Source organism: Anser anser (assembly GCF_964211835.1).
Source record: "Anser anser genome assembly, chromosome: 14".
NCBI lineage: Eukaryota > Metazoa > Chordata > Aves > Anseriformes > Anatidae > Anser > Anser anser.
Genome location: NC_139735.1, coordinates 18298531 through 18316313, shown reverse-complemented (window position 1 = coordinate 18316313; position 17783 = coordinate 18298531). Strand labels below are relative to the sequence as shown.

General features: G+C 35.4%; 1 protein-coding gene across 4 annotated transcripts in view; it reads right to left on the bottom strand.

Annotated features, from left to right (window-relative positions):
• Positions 1 to 1394: 1394 nt before the first annotated feature.
• The window catches only part of LOC310881225 (uncharacterized protein), a gene marked incomplete at its 5' end in the record, with an annotated part of 330228 nt that continues 313839 nt past the window's right edge, over positions 1395 to 17783 (bottom strand). For all 4 annotated transcript variants that reach the window (XR_014572237.1, XR_014572238.1, XR_014572239.1 and 1 more), the window contains one exon: positions 1395 to 3256. The remainder of the gene's footprint in view (positions 3257 to 17783) is intronic.

The following is a 17783-nucleotide window of genomic DNA, read 5'->3' as shown; positions in this document are numbered from 1 at the left end:
AAATCTTTGACATCTAGCTCATACACATGAGACTTAAGCAGAAAAGGAGAGACTTGCTTCTGGCATTTTTCCTCTGCCTCAGGTGCTGGGAGTTCCACTCAGCAGACTGTCCTAACCTGAATCCTATGGCCTCTTTTCATAAGACGGTAGAGGTGAAAGAAGAAATACCTCGTTAAAACCGTGTCATTTTGAAATAATTCAAAGCTGACTGGGTTTGAGATAGAGACTATGCAAAGGAACGTGATTGTAACTTAAACATTAAGGCTTTATTTTTTTTCTTTTTATGAGTTTTGTGTCCTCCAGTTTTCCTCCCCAATAAAGTGTCTATTTTTATACATTGTCCATTGATTCTTAAATAGAAAGAAGTGTAAGAAGCAGCATCTTCTGTTTAGGAAGCCTGGACAAATGTTCTAACCATGTAATTTTTGTTCTGCTTGTGACTCTGTAAATCTTACATTTTCTTTTGCGCAAATGAACTTCACCAGAAGCAGAGAAGCCACCAAGAAACTGTGGACTAAAGGTTAGACTTAGCAAGGTACTTCAAAGCTGCCATCTAGGTGTTCAATGTGGAACAACATTTCATAATATTCTAGTGAGAAATTAGGTATTTAGCTAGCTATTAAGATGTCATAGATAGAGTCTGTAGTCTTTGTGTACCTATGAAATTTTAGGCAACTCAATATTTCTAACAGTCCTTCCCGTCCCAAGAGTGTCATTCTGGAGGTCTAATCTTATGCACACACATGAATAACTGTAAAGCACTGGAATGGAGTACAGGATGTGAATTTTTGCCAGTCTCTTTCCCAAACTCTTTTGATTTGCACACTTGACAAGCTTTTTCTCATCTGCATCGCTGTCAGGCATTTAAGTTCTGTGGTGAAATGTGCTCTGAGAGAGTCAGTTATCTTTTAAACACCTATATAAGAGACTCATGGATGTGGCACTAAAGGACATGGTTTAGTCATGGGGCTCGTTAGGTCAGGTTGAAGGTTGGCCTTGATGATCCTGAAGGCCTTATCCAACCTAAACGATACTATGGTTCGAGACAGACAACGTGTGAAAGGAAACTAGGCTCCAGATTAACACAGGTTCACAGTTTCAAAAATGCCATGTGGAAAACTAGGAATTTAACCTACATATATTAACAATTCTTGGTTTCTCCATTATTGATCCGCTTTGAAAGTTATGCATGCAAAAAAAATTGTCATTCTGAATAATGGCCCAAATTTAATCAAAACTTTTCCCACAATTTTGGAACTTCCTTGAAGTTGAGCCCAACCTCCAAACCAGGCCTGTGGGGATAACTTTTCCTGCCATGCTTCTGACTTAATGTAGCACTAGAGAAAGAACATGGCAGAAGAGATTTGAGGAATTAACAGCCTCTGAAATGTCATGTTTCCATTCGGTGAGAAAAAGCAACTAATGGCTGAAGAGGTCTTTAATTGCAATATCATGTAGTAGCCAAGATGATAATCTTTCACATTCACAGTTTAACACTGTAGTGCTAGTTTGAAACAGGAGTCCGCAGCAAAGTTCATTTAATATAAATGACTAAGTATCTTAAGGTCAGGAAGACAAACATGGAAAGAGATTTTTAAAAGTATCCAGCTTGAATTAAATCTTTCATAACAAACAAGTGAAGGTTTTTCTTCACCCGTTAGGCACAACGAAACTTCTACAATGCTCAGAAAAGGAGTTTAAATAGACTTTAGTTTTTATGAAATGAAACTTAATATAAGGTATACGCTGGATTGTAAAACTATGCTTGTGCTTTACTGTGAAATTGTCTCAGTTATGAAACTAGATTTAATAAATAGCACAGGACAACAACAAGCTACCTGAGACTTTGATTCTACTCTCCTGCCAACACAAAGAATGTTGGCATCTAATTCCTTTTTAACTTTTTAACTGAATTCCTGTCAGCACGTGTGGGGCGTCAGCGCCCAGGCGCTGGCAGTGGAGCTGCAGGCGCTACCATGAGGAGAGGCCGGGCTTGGGCGGGCCCTGCGCTGCCCCTTCCAGAAGGTTCTGGAAGGTTCTGAGGGCCCCACCACAGGGCCCAGCTGAGACCATCTGCGACACTGGTGGTGCCACTGTGAAAATCTCCTCAGAGAGAGCACAGTGCTACATGACACTGAGGAGAGAGAAAAACAAGGTGTGAGGAGCAGCCCTGCCATACTGCTGAGAGAAAAAGCGGGGAGGACATGCTCCGGACACAGGAGCAGAGATTCCCCTGCAGCCCATGGAGAGCTTCCATGAGGAGAAACCCCAAAATTAAGAGTTCTGTGCCCTACTGCTGAACTGGCTGGGTGTTCTCAGGCTGTAGGCCGTAGGCCAAGCTCGCCCACCACACAGTAAATACACAACCTGTACTGAACCTGTCCTTTTGACGAGTAGGGGCAAATACATACATTTTTTTTTAAACCAGGATCCATTTGGTTGAGTTCTAGGCATTTATATAAGTGCTCTACTGGCGACTGTAATGTTATATAATTATCTAGGCCTGAACACTGAGAAGAAAACTACAAACTTCAGTATTTGTATGCTTTTATTGAATACGGAGGCCAACAACTTACTTATCCAAGATGTTTAACATATATATCACATCACATACAAAAAGCCATTGTCACCAACGTATATACTGCAGTTACATGTATGCAATATAGATATTACAAAAATTTGAGCAGAAAATATGACAAAATTTTAACATTTTTTTTTTGGCAGCTGACTATAGGAACAATATTGCAAAAGAAAATTGATCATTTCCAGCACAGCGATCACACTAATATAGTACATATCAGGTAAGATAGGCTCGCTTCTCTTGTGCTTGGCCTAAATACAAGAATAAATAAACCTTTCAGCTAGATGTACACAAATAAAAATACTTCACATGCCCTTCTCCCATTTGGTGCTTCTCAGGTTTGCAAAGCTGTACAGCTGTCCCTGAATTCAGGTGGACACCATTCTGACAAGTTGCTCACGCATTAAGATTTTTGTAAACGCACACACAACTACTGCTTCTGGAGTTCATCAAGGTTGCAGAAGTTTTCCAGTGGGAAATGTTTTTGTGGATGGGGCCAAGAAAATCATCACATTTGTTTTGTAAGCTCTGAAATCTTCATATTTTTTTCTGATCAAATATATCTTCAGTTCTCATCTTAGTGTCATCATCTTCTCATACTTCTAGTACTGAAAAACCATTCTGAGTGATGAAGAGTACTGCAACCAAGGTATCACTTCTACAGATAAGTTGCTTCTGCAAAATAAGAATAATCATCATCATTATCATCATCATCATTTGCCTGTTTTTGCCCCCAGGTGTTTTTTTTTTTTTTTTTTTGGGGGGGGGGAACGTGCAGCAGTTGTTATGATTCTTTTGTTGAGCTTGCATCATGTCTTTCTTAGAACTTGTACTTTAGCTCTAACAAGTGTGAATTAAAGACAAAGACACTGCCTCAGCAGTCAACTGTAGAGTCATGACAGTGAATATAGAATAATTGCCTTTTTTTTTCTTTTACTTGTAAATGGCAATTTTAAAATGTGGTTAGTCAATAATCATCATGTTGTATATGTAGTTACATTAAGGGTAATGATCTAGAAAAGCACTGTCATAACTGGGTTTTCCCAACAAGAAGCTTTTGCTGCAAAATAGGCAATTAATCTTCAAATAGACCATGTAAAAAACAGGTGTTCAGTGACATACAGATTGGTGGCATAAGTATTACAAAGTCTTGTTTCATAGCATGTTGGTACCAGTAAGGAGAAAAGATAATGCATTTGCAGTTTTCTATTCAAAGGAGATTGACATCTTTATAAATAATTTTTTCTTCTCAGGACAATTCTTCATGTATCATGAAGATTCTAACATTCAAATCTATTAATCTGAATGGAGAATGCAGCTTAAAATAGTTACAAACCATCTGCCTCTGTAAGCACACTCATACACAAGTTCAAAATCTGTATTCCTACATTCTGTGCCTGGAATAAAATAAAATAGTAAAATAAAATAAAAAATAATTAAAATAAAATAAAATAAATAAAATAAAATAATAAAATAAAATAAAATAAAATAAAATAAAATAAAATAAAATAAAATAAAATAAATAAAATAAAATAAAAATAAAGGAACAATGTCTGCACATATGAAATGTGTAAAATGATTTGAAGAAGTTGCTGCTAATATACATTCTGCTGTTTAAAAGCATTTATTATCCCTGGGTAGTACTGTTTTCCACTTAATACTCTATTTTCACTTACTTGGATTAAAAGCAAACAGTATCCAAATATGAAAAAAAAAATAAAATATGTTTCAGCCTGAAGAATCATTGATAAATACATAGCTACTGCTCTGAGAGATAGTTGGTATGTAAATCAAAATAATTTCACTAGAAAGAAGCTTTGTGGTCGTCTTAGTCTAATGGTTTAACAACTTAACATGTTATCTTACAAGAAATATGAAAAATGCTACAAGCAATTTCTACATCATTTTCCCTTACCTCACAGTTCTTAGTCCACTTTGGCTATTTCACGGCTGCAGAGACAAGGCCTATTACAGACTATAGGAAACATAATCCAGTTGCCTGAGAATGGAGTATGATCATCAAGCCCTGAATGTGAACCCAAACACAAACTGTTTCTTAGATGTGTATAATGAAGGAAGTCTCTGTGTGTTTAGGCACTTGAAGGAATCTTCCTATGTTCAGAGAGAGGCTGGAACTGATGATTGATTGTATTCCATTACCAAGCCAGCTTCTCAGCTGGTAAAAAAAACTGGCATTACGCCATCCAAGTTGGTAAAGCTGCACCAGTACAGAGCAACAAGGAGGAGGCTTGCTACCTTCTAGAAAGATGATCATTTTACTGTTCCTTTACTTTTAGCTCCAGTTATGCTGATTTGCTGCTTTGGTTTCACTTTGGGACAAGGGGCCAAAGCTGCCTTTTTTAGAATAATAAATTTACCCACTTAAATTATTTAATGCTGTATGTTCTTTTTCATAGCATAAGTGCATTTTCCTCTGTCAGAAAGGGTCAGCAGAGGTCAACACAGCAGGTGCAGGGTCTGATGGCCTTTTGCAAATTTCAGAATGTTATTAAAATTTATTTTTTAAAGGTTAAGATTTTTCTTCTGCTTTCACTGTCTAAACAATGAAATAAGCTGAAATGCCACTCTCTAGGAGAAATGTTGCCAAGTTCAGGGTATTAGAGAACAAACTGTCCAAGCTTTGACATCTGATCAACATCACTAACATACTTAAATGTAAAGAAACAACTGACTTTAAGAATTCAATATTCTTCTCAGTGTATGCGCGGATTACATTGTGTCAAATAAGGAATATCAATCTTAGCAGTTATCCTTGTGATAAAAAGGACTAGCTCTAGTTCTTCAACTGTTTGACACTGGCTAGAGGCTTTTAAAAATGTATATTCATCGGCTGTCCTACTTTCTAAAATCACGCTGTGAACTGGCCACTCTTTAACAAAAGAACAGCTTAATAGAAAATAAATTTATGCTGATGCTTTAAATGATGGATGTTGCAAGATTTGCACAGTACAGTAACTGTGTTCACACAACTCTCTATCAGTTCAACACTTCAGTCTGAGTGATTTCCAGTGTAGCCTGCTCCAGACCAAGGAGTTTAAGACCAGAAGCGAACGTCTTTAGCTGATTAATGTCATTTTCCAAAGTATGTGTCACCTGTACAAGATATCCACATGCTCCTCTTGAAGGCAAACTTATTCCGCAACACATTTGTAGAGGAGTTAGGCCAATAAAACCTTTTTTCAGTGCATGCTGTTAGACATTAATGTCTGCCATTTAGAAACTGCTCATCTGACTGAATTTCAATGTCAAAAGTCAAAATTAGGTTTGTGGCCCAAATCAAGCTTCAAAACACCTTCAAGGGCTATATGTAATTGGCAAACTTCCCTAGCCAAAAGTTATATTTTTCATTCTAATGAGATATCAACAAGCTTTACTTCAAAGAATGTTTACTGTATCTTTTCACAATCACTTTATAGATCTTAGAAAGTAATAAAAATTGTGCCCTTAATACTTGTGGGTTAACATTAAAAGGCTGTAGCACAGAAATTTGTATAACAAACAAATGCAAAATCATCCATCTACATCCAATTCCCAACAATCTGTGATGAAAAGTAGTTTTTGTCTCAAGTGTGTAGTATTACAGAATAGAGTAACAATTCTTCTCAATACCCCAAAAAAGCATTGTTCCAACAAGCAGTGACAAGAACTGTTCATTTAGAAATGAAAATGAATTTAGGCCCAAGAGAAGTTCTATGTCACTGCCAACACTACTTCCTTCTTCATTTCTTTCTAAACTCTGTAAATATTCAGACTAACATCAGGATGTGGCCCAGAGTGTCTACTTGAAGTGGAACAGTTGTCCCTGAACTCCCTAGGTTATAAGGGACCCTGGGGATCATCTCCTGCCTGAGGTGGTTCCACTTAGTTCAGGCTCCTCAGGGCCATGTCCAGTCAAGCTATGACTTCAGCCAAGCATGGAGATTTCACAGCTTGTGTCAGCCCCATTCCAATATTTGACCACCGTTACAGTAAAAAAGTATTTTCTTATATCTGCTTGCAATTTGCATTTCTTTTTAACATGCCTATTACCTCTTGTGTTATCCCTGTATGCCCTTCAAGAAAACTCTGGCTCCATCTACTGTGCACCCCAGTTGCGTAGGTGATTGCCCGAAACATCATGATCCAAAGAAGGCTTTCACCAAGAACCTTTTGGGATTTCAGTTTTAATATAGACACAATCTTTATAACAATATCATGGAAAAATCATTTCTGAATTTAGTGGATGACTGTAAAGTTTGAAAAGAACTGTAAATAAAAAAGACTAGCACTGGTCTCCCTTCCCATTTCATTTTGGATTTAGAGTGGGTGTCCTTCAGCCACCTGCTTATCATTCTCCTAAGGTCCAATTTGCTACTTGTTTCAAAAATGCACAGAATTCTGTCTTGAGTGCCAGCCCCATGCCTATTTCTGGAAAATGAAAATGCGATCTCTCAGGCTGCCTCTGCAAGTGTCTTTCCCACTCACCAGAACTTAAAGAATTTATAAACAGCTATCTTTCTCTTTGCTCAAAAGACAGAATTAAGCATAAGAAACAAGAATTGACCTGGCTCTTAAAATATGAGCAAAAGACAGACGTACTTGACTTTTTTAGGGCTAGAAAAATGTCTTATCCTTTAAGGTTACCCAGATATTTACCTAGTCAGTCAAAGGGCAGGCAATGGTGGATTTGCTCGAGTACAAATAAAATCACTCCATTAGTTCTAATGTCTTATGTAACCACTTGATCCACTTCAGTGGTTGTAATGGTCTGATGGGACAAGGCTCTGAAGTAGCTTAGTGATCCCATTATTTTGTCAAGACACACTGCAGCTGGCTGCCTGTATCACTTCAATCAAACATGGTCTGTAGTAACTAGTACAAGAGTCAGAAGACCCTTAAATAAATGCCTTATTTCCTGAAGCTGAGTATCTTTGTCTGGAGAAAAATCTTTCCCCTCTGCTTTTAATACTGAATATGATGATACCTGTGTCTACAGCCACATGATTGTGTGCTGATTCCAAGGAACACCATGCTCAAACCTTGTGAGTACAGCAACCTGTTATCTTTTATGTAATCAAAACAATTCCTAATTGAAGACAACACAGGTTAAAAAGAGAACTACAGGGAAGTGACAGTAGAAATGACCAGGCTGGCTCTTCCCTTTTTTTTTTTTTTTTTCAGAAAGCAGCAATTTTTTCTGAGAGATTTGCTATTCCTGTAGTTACATATGAAAGGCTAGATTTTTAAAAGTATTAGGCATTTAAACATACATATAAATGCTACAGGAGCACATCTGAAAATCACAGTGAATGCCTTTTTGCACGTTCAGATGCTTAAGTTCTTTTAATATAATAGCCTCTATCATCATGTCTCAGTAGATGATTTTCAGATAATGTTGATCTATTACACTTCCTATTGATCACAGTGAAGTTTTTTAAATAATGTTGATAGTAAAAGTAGGTGCTTCTCTTTACTGGTCTATATTAATCCCTTTTTTCATATCTGCAGACTTGAGTGGAATGACACTTTTTGACCTTGTACTGAAAATGTGTCATACAGGTCCCAGAGTTTTACTACATTCAAGTTCCAGTCTTATAGCACAAACTCATCTACGGGCATCTCTTCTATGTATCTATAGAAAACAGACTGAAACGAGGCATAGTGACTTGCAAAAATATTTTTGCTTTACTTTCTGTTTTCTGTAATGTTTTTCTACTAAAATTGGATGTAGAATTCCTGACAGGATTCTCAGTACCAGGATTGCCTGGTGCTAGGATATATAGAAGAAGATTATTTTTTTTTTTCTAATGACAGTAGACATAAACATACCAGGTTCTTGACAACATGAGATTTTCATGAAGTGCTCACCCTCTGGATACCCTGCTTCTTCAAGACCCAGGCACTCAACCAGCAAATTCCAGTCTACCATATCCAATAGTTTTGAACTGAAAGCTAACAATTTCCAACTCAACATTTGCTGTTATGGAAGTCAGTTACGCTGTTCAATAGAACTGCTGTGTGACAGCTGTACATGCCTGTTCTCTTCTGAGGACAGAGTTATGAGTTTAGAAGTCATAAGTAGGTGCTCAGCTAGCAAGGAGATTCAATTACACAGCTATTCTGGTACACTGGCTATTCCACTACCATAATATCTGTCAGATTGCACTAAAATGTGTGATGATTAAACAAGAATTACATTTAAATTATCTTAAAATAACCAGATAAAAGGACTAAAAGATTTCTGTTATTCTCATGTCCTGTTTTTCTTAAAGAAAAAGAAATTTACTGTTGTCAGCAATACTTTCCAAGGGGGAGGGAGAGATTCTACACATACACCAAAAAAAAAAAAAAAAAAGCAAGCCTCCCCCAAACCATTTCTTTTAATGCTGTCTGTCTCAGTGTTTTAAACTAATATTTGTTTTTTGCTAGCATATGTTATTTCATATGTACATACAATATATGTATGCATGTGTACATACAAGGCTTCTGTTAGTTTTGTATAGTCATTTTAAGAAATGAACTCCTCATTTGATAATGAGAGCACTGTCTCAAAAGAGACACTCTTTCCAGAAAGCACTGCCCAGATCTTGCTCAGTGCTGCATGAAGCAAAACTGATACCGTGAGAAGAAAGAGAACAATTTCAGTTGTTCTAATCTTGCAGACTCCCATGCCTTTTGATCTTCTCTTTGTTCCGTCTTTGTGTAGCATAACTTACACCGGCTGCAATTTATTTAGTTCACAGTTTGCTTATCTCTGCTGAGCTATAACACAGAGTACAGTGATGTTCCCCTGCAACTATTGGTCTATGATTTGTCTTCTTTCTAAAGATGGCATCTGTGTTTGTTTCTATTGTACAGTCTGAATGTCAAATCACCTGTTTCTTGTCTTTTTTAAGTCAACATCTGAACCTCTAATTGCAAAGTTTGTTCAGTGACTAGAACACAATTTTTGGCTAACCTCTGATTTATTTCCCTTCAGATTTCGGCTAGAGGCTGTGAGAGACAGTTCTGCAGCATACGCTGTGGCTTTTAATGGGTATTGTTATAGCATACATACCAATTAATTAAGAAGTAAGCAATTCTCATGGAAACAGTTCAATACCAGAAGTCCCCATGGCATTTATTTTCTTATAAAAGCAGATGTGTTTTTGCATTAAGCAATTTTCTCATGTATATAATTTAGTTTTCTATTAAACAACTGTATACCTAAACAATGGAAAGAATAGCACAGTTCACAGTCCGTGGTTCTTATCCAGCTACTGGAGAAGCAGACTGTTGGTTTTGAAGACATTTGTTCATAACAGTATATTTGACTCCTGCCTGTGCCACACCAGAATGACAAAAAGGATTGTGATGACTTCATTATAAACCAGGTATTTTCCTCAGCTCTGAGAAATAAGAAATAAGATGGAGTAACTAATACCATCATCAGTCTGTACTCTCAGAAAAGGAGCAGAAACAGTTACTACTTAGTAATTATTTTTTTTTTAATCCATAAAAATCACAATCCACGGTTTACTCTTTCAAACCAGGTGTTGGCTAACTTAAGCTAGCAAGAAGGCAGCCAGAAGTGGCTAGCTGACAGCTCTGTGGCTGGCCAAAACACTTTCTTGATACAGTACTGATAAAGCACTTGATACAGCCCCTGATACTGGCACCACTCTTGGCTTAATCTGTAGGACGTCATGAAAAAGATTTCAAAGGTATTACCTCAGAACTGACTATAGAGGACACACTAAAATTTTCCAGGTAAGACAACTTTGCTCTAGCCTGCACTACAGACAGTAGAGATCAGAGCATTCAACTACCCCAGCCTATCTCAAATCACCAGTTTCTGTGGCAAGCAGATCTCATCAAAGCACAATGCTGAGTTCAAAATTGTATCATTTCAAATACATCTATTGCTATTTTATGTATTTAGAATAGAATATACTTGTCACTGAGATTCATAATAACTAAGTCAAATCCAAACATTTACTTGAACGTTACCTGATAGCTATAAATATAACATGCAAATAAAAAGATTGTTGGATGTATTCAAACGTCCTTGCAGCTTTTATCTCCTTAAAATGGGCTCTCAGAAAGGTACCCCCATATACATTGTTTGTATGGTAAGTTTTTGAAGGGCAATATAAAGGAGTTTCACAAAAATCAATACATCCAAGCTTATGGTATAAACCTTAAGACAAGCAGATACATTTCTCTTCATTTATGCATGTACATGTTTAGAATTTTTGCCTTGCATTTTCTTGTTGAAATTCCTGTTGCACTTTTGAGCTGAGAACACCTTTGCTATCTGACTAGATGCATTTTTGATCTTGTCGCTGATTTGATGCTGGGAAAAGGTAGAATTATGCAGGGGACATATGGAGGTCAAGCAAAAAGAGAATCAGAACAACAGTGTTAGCCTCTAACAATTTGGAGAATTCATCTGGATTCTGTTGAGTACCACAAACATTTGGAAATTCAGCAGTAGTGATGGGGAAGGACACCAGTGAAATCAAAATATGTTCCTGCTAGTTCATAAAGTCTTCTAGTCATGTAACGAGGGTGAAAAGACTAATCCATTATGTTAGTCATTCATTTAGAGGTAGGTAATAGAAAAAGATCCTCAGGGACTAGCAGACATTTTCTAATAGTGACTTGCTGCTCTTTGGTAAGTTCTGTCTCATAGGATGCACAGTTCTAAACTCTCAATATATTTTCATAAGTGCCAAGAAGTGCAATAACAAAAAAGTCCTATATAATTCCAGTCCCCAAAGCTTAAAAAGAGAAATTCAAATCCATGCAGTCATGAAAGAATAAAATATGCAAAAGGGAAGTGTTTCTAACCAAGATATAAAAGGTTAAATACAGGTTTTATTTAAAGATGCATTATTTTTCAGAGGTCAGGCCATAAAGAATGAAGTTTTTATTATGCCAGAAGGCCAAACATTAAGACCATATGATCTTCTTCAGGTTTGGCATTCTGCTTCTTTGTGGAGAAGACAAAATGAGAACTAATAAATTAATACTTTGCAATTATATAGTACTATTCACCCAAGAATGTAAAATATTCAGTTGTTTTTCATTTGTAGTGATTTACAGTTCTTTGGGAATTTTTAAATTGAAGATCACTTTGAATGTCATGTGGACAAATATGAAAAGCAAAATTAGACATGATCACAGACAAATACAATAGAAAGACAAAGACTTCAGATGAGTATTACTTCAAATTCTGATCATAACATGAAATCCTGAATTTTAGGAACCTAAAGAAATGTTAGTCTGTTCATGTACTTTGTGGAATTTACTCTGCCTAGCTTCTTAAATCAGTGTTCTCTTTTCAACTTTTTTTTTTTTTTTTGGCAATTTCAGAAAAAAAATGCAAGCAAGATCTAACCATAATGCAAAAAGTAATTAACACAAAATAATTTTAATAACAGCAAAAATACTTTTTGTATTTTTTTGTTATACCACTGAAGTTCATAAAGATAATTTGATTCAAGGGCCAAGTTGATTCAGTTGAAGATCTAGGTTCATATTAACTTATTCTTATATTATTAGTTTTTATCAGAGCCAGTGTACCCTCAGGGCAATTTGTGTAACTTGCTAGATTTTCTGTAGACCGTATTAACTGCCAGGGTTAAGTCATTTTTACAAAGTATCTGTAAATATTCCAAATTGTTTTCATTCATTAAGTCCATGTGACTGGTTATTTTGTACAAGTATTAAGTTATTAGAACTGACAATCATATTGTCATTGCTAATTATTCTTGTCTTATCTACAGCTGTTTGTAAACTCTGTACTTTCCAAAATATTGCTATTGAAATTCAGTGATATGGACATTAGTAAAAGAAAACAAACCTCAGAAACTTTTCAACTTATCTATTTTTTTATCAACTTAATTAGGGCAAATCTAGAATTAAAAATTTCTGCCAGCATATCCAGAAATAAAATCTATGGAAAAAAAAAATCTAAGTCAAATGAATCTTTACGGGAGTATTTTGTTTTTCTATTCTTAATGATCTTGTAAAATCAGCATAAGCATCCATAATTCAGATAAATATATCCAGTAAGAGCAGCTTTTCTCCTTTTATGCTTTACAAAAATATGTAAAGCATAAAAAGTACTATTCAACTTGAGCCATCTATTGGTATATTTATAATGAATAACAACCGTTCTCTAGAACTACAGTGGATACTTACTTCATATTCATATTAGGATTGCACCTTTCTGCTATTCCCAGCCCAGCAGTACCTCAGATTGCATCCAGGCTGATAGAGCAACATTCCCTTTACAGAAATGAATTCTGGCAACAACCGAAAAAAAAAGAGGTTTGTTTGTTTTTATCCCTTGTGGTACAAAGGTACTTCTTGGCCGGCATAAGCAAGTATCCTACTGTGCTTTCATGTCAATGTTTTATGCACGTCCAAAAAGTGCTGATAAAGCATTTCTATGAATTCAGAGGGAAAAAAGCACTCGAAAATGTATTTTTATAGGCCTTTAAAAATTTATCACCGTAAAATAGTGTGTGGGTTTCAACTACAATATATAAGGGCAATGTAGGCTAAGTTTACCTTCCTTGTGTCTAATTACTCTTGAAATGCTTGAAGGACTTTAATACAAATGAAATAGATAGATAGACTCTAGTTTTAAGCCCAGATAAAGAGCAGGCAAGTATCAAAGAACTGTTTATATTTCATAGCTTTTCCAGTTTGCTTGCAGCCTTCCCATCAATTTCCCCATGGCCTTTTCCTGTGTAAAGACTGCCCAACAAGCCAACCTGTATCATAGCTTTGTGAAATACAAGCTTTTGGACCCAACAGCATTGTCCTATTCATAAATGACTCAGCATTCACCACTTGCCTCTTTAACAAATTAAACCTCATAAAAAGCAATGCTATAAATATATTTTCAGCATGCTTTTTCTGCATTGTAACTTAGATGTTTTAACAAAGTCATATCCTTCCAAAGGATACAGAATTGCCAAATTCATATTCACAACCATTTATTCATTCATACTTTATGCCTACAGGCTCAGTTGCTCTCTTATTTATTAATTTTTTGTTGTTTTGATTGGAACAAGAGGCATGATAAAGGAAGATAACATTGCAAACGTACATATTCTTGAATAGCCATTTGATTCAGTGCTGGATCTGTTAGAGACCTTCAGCCCTAAGTGAGATTGCAGACTGAGCTCTGAAAGCAAAACAGTTGTGTTCAGCAATGTCATAAACAGCATCCATGCTAATTAAAGGTGTGAGTTATAAACTCAATCACTGCTATTGGTCTGAACAGTTTTCTGTCCACTTAGTTTGCACAGCAAAAGTGAAGTAGGACTAAATTTAGCTAGGATGCATGCTAATTTCAGAGCCAAGTTATCTCAGACACTGTCTGTCACCAGTGGAGACAACTGGCTTCCCAAGAGGAAAAGCCCATCTGAATCTGGAAGTGATTCTCACTTTTCACTTATGACAGAGAAAAGTTAATGACTTTTCTCTTTTCAAACATGGAGAGTAGTTTCCTAAACTACAGGCCTTCTAAGCTTTAGTTACTAAAGAGGCTGGGGTTCAGAATTCCACTTCTATATCTTGAGTTGAATTTTAATAAAAAATAGAGGCTGTCTCCGTGACATGAATGCATGTACCAATTTCTTTGTTATTGTAACATTTGCACCCATGTTTTGTCTCCCAGACATTTTCTGCAGCCTGTTCTAGAAAAAAGGCAGAAAGATGTTCTGCGCTCTCCTTATTCTAATGAAACTGAGCGTAGTACATCTATCTGCCTTTGTGCACTGCAGATACAAGATACTTTCTTTCCCACATGTCCATTCGTCTGGCTGTACCTGCTGTAAGTATAGTATTGCATTTACACCATTTATAAGGAAGAATACTGAGAGCATAAAGGTCACTATGCCATCATGGAAAAAATGTGTGTGAAGTGGGAAAAAATGAAAAAGCATTTTTTCAAACAAAAGCTTGAGGTTATTCTTGGAGTTTACTGTAGAGTAGACTGTTCTCTGGAGAAACATTACAGCAAATAAATATTTTATGAAAGATGCTAAAAAGAAAATGCATCATATGATGTACCAATGAATGAAATAATGCTATTACGGTGCCTGCCCTGCCTGAGCATACCTCGACTGTTTGTTTGCTGGTTCTATGTTGCTTCTGCCTTTGCAGCAGCACTTTCTGAAGGCAAAGATTCTGAGATACTTCCCAAAATAAAGAATTAAGATATCAAACTATGCATTAACTAGTCAATGTCTTTATCCATATAGAATAAAGACAGAGAAAAAATATGCATATATTCATATGCATAATCAGCATATGATTTATTACATCTTATTGGAATTAATCTTTTCATCACTCTATTGTAATTCAGCTTACTTAAGTTGTTCAGACAAAGAACTTCCATTAATGTTTCAAACCTCATGAAAAACCAAAAGTGCATGATCTGTCTGAAGCATATACAAAGTACAAAAAGACTATGCCTAGTAAAAATTGATATATCAATTCAGAAGGATATTCATTCACCTCCCAAGTTCATAATGCAAGACCTCAAGAATTGAACTATGTGGATAAATTCCACTTACTTGGTAACATTTTAAATATTTTATTGGGAAAGTCCATCTTTCAGTGCTTGGCTTCAGAAAGCACTGGAAGTTTTCTGTTTATTTATTACATTTTATATCTATAAAATCTATTTAAAACTGAAATAAAATTAACCCATCAAATATATTCTATTCTATAGTGTGTTTGGATTGCCTATATAATTTACCATGTGAGACCTCTATTTACAATTTTACTTTTCTTTATCCATTCTGAGAACTAGCGCTCACTGTATATCTATTAAAGTTGGTGTAATGTCATTAATTAAATCTCAGTGTAAGGCAACTATTGGCCCATTGCATACAACTGTACAAAACAACACCAGTGCTATTGACTTCTTCAAAAACATTTTAAGGATTCACTTTTAATTAGAAACAAGTGTCATTTTCAAAGGACGGTGCAATTACAAACCTTTTATTAAAATAGAAAATTTGGAGGACTAAAAGAGGTGTATATCCTATATTATCATAGATTTATAAAAGTAAGAAAATGAACTAGAACCTTCATTGTATCATCCACAAGAAATATTACTGCTGTATTTCATGAGGAATAAAACTTAATGGATCACATGACAATGAAGTGATAGAGTTTTTTCATAAATGATAACAACACTTAAGAACTTTCTTCTAGTTATCAGATGTGTGTGAGAAAAATATCAAAGATGCAGCCATTGCTAAGAAAGAATTTTAAAGAATGCAGTCTGTGGGGGAGAAATGAGATTACTAAATATTAAATAGGATTTGGAGGAAATATTTGGGATTACATCATTAGAAAAATAAGCTTAAAAGAAAGCTAAAAAGGACAATCATGATTAAGTAGAAAATAATTGGTTGTATGAAGACTAATAAGGAAAGATTTAGCCTGACTAGGGATAGAAGTGTTTAAGATTTTTCCATAGGTCACTAATTTTTATTCTTATTCTAGATGTGTTTTTCTTTTTAAAACTAGTAATAATACCTTGTGGTACTCTTGTAACCCTCTGTTGTAATCGCTTTACAACAGAGATCACTGACTTTTTGTTCTTTTGACAAATGATGTTGCAGAGGCAAATGGGGAAGATTATCTGCTATCATAAAAATATTGTATTGATTCTCTCCAAAATCTGATCCAACTCAGTATCTTGTGTCAGCCAGAAAATAATAGTCAATATAAGGAGTATAAGTGCATGTTTCCCTTGTTTTCAATAATTTGAATGAAACCTGAAAGCTGGTAGATAAATATAAATTCAGGATTAAGTTTTCTGAATTCAGGTCCAGCCTATTAAGGCAAAATACAGTTTATAAAGGAAGAAACTAAAGGAGATTTGCTCCAAGTCATGTAAGGAAACAGTTTTTTAAGGGAAGCATATATGGATTCTTTCTTGAATTAGGATACCCAGCCTGTAAGCTGTTAGATACAGCTTACAGAAGCATGGGTATATTTCTGTTTTGACAACATATTGATTTAAAAGAAATATGTAGAAAATCTCTTACATTTACATTTTATTTCAATAGCCCTCTCACAGATTTGGATTTTAGCATTGCCTTTTATTAAGCATTAGTAATCATTTTAATTTCTAATTGCCCAAGTTACTGCATCAAGCAAAATTCATTGTTAACTTTTGAAATGAATGAGTTTTTTGTCAATGTCTCAACAAAATCGAAGAGCAGTTGCCTTCTCCAAGTTCAGACAGTGATAATCTTAAGAGGATATAGAAGGGCTCAGTCTTTAGAAAGATAATAAAATTTGACATGAGGAATAAAAAAATAGGCTCCATATTTGATGGATTTTAAGCAAAGAATACATCTTTTCTTCATATATTGAAAAATGTTGTTGGTTTTTTCCTTAGGAAATTAATTCATTTTTTTTTCCAATATACTTTTTTCTTACATTTAGGAGTTTTCTGACTTTTCCCCATTGAAGATTCCCCAAAGAAGAATTTAAATCTTAATATTCCCCTCAGTTAAGCATATTGATGTATGGAAAGCAAAGTGCAACATCTTCTAGTTTTCTCTATATATATGTATACATTTATATATTCATATAGATATATACGCATAATGAACTGGACTAACATTTCCAAAATGGATTCTGTAACTTTAAAAAACTTTTAGTTCAACCTAGTGTTCATTCTGACTCATGAGATATTTACAAATGATACCAAGGACTCTTGATCACAATTTGGGACAAAAAGAAAACAAGAGCAATGCATTATTTTCATCATATAAGGAAACACTTGCAATAGCCAAATTCAAACAAAAGCCATGTTTATGTATGAAAAGTGATCACTAAGCCTCCACATTGAAAATGTGTGCAAGTCCTGTTGACTCTTGGGAGCCAGCCTGGTTCTGGCTGTAGCAGTATTGCTGTCCAGTGTCCTTTATGCAGGATATAATCATAAAGGGGCCAATTTTGACACCCTTTGTGATAGTTTGACATGAGGCGGTTTAGGGATATGGATCTGATTAGTTTCAAATCATTCCTTGCTGGACAACTCTCAGTGGTATTTTAGCCAAAGCATGCGAACCAAATTTAGGCTAAAAGCTGATCAGTTATTTGAGCATTTCTCTACCTAATTTAATGCATCTTGACTCCGTCATGGAGTCCCTGGCACAGGTATAACTGCCTG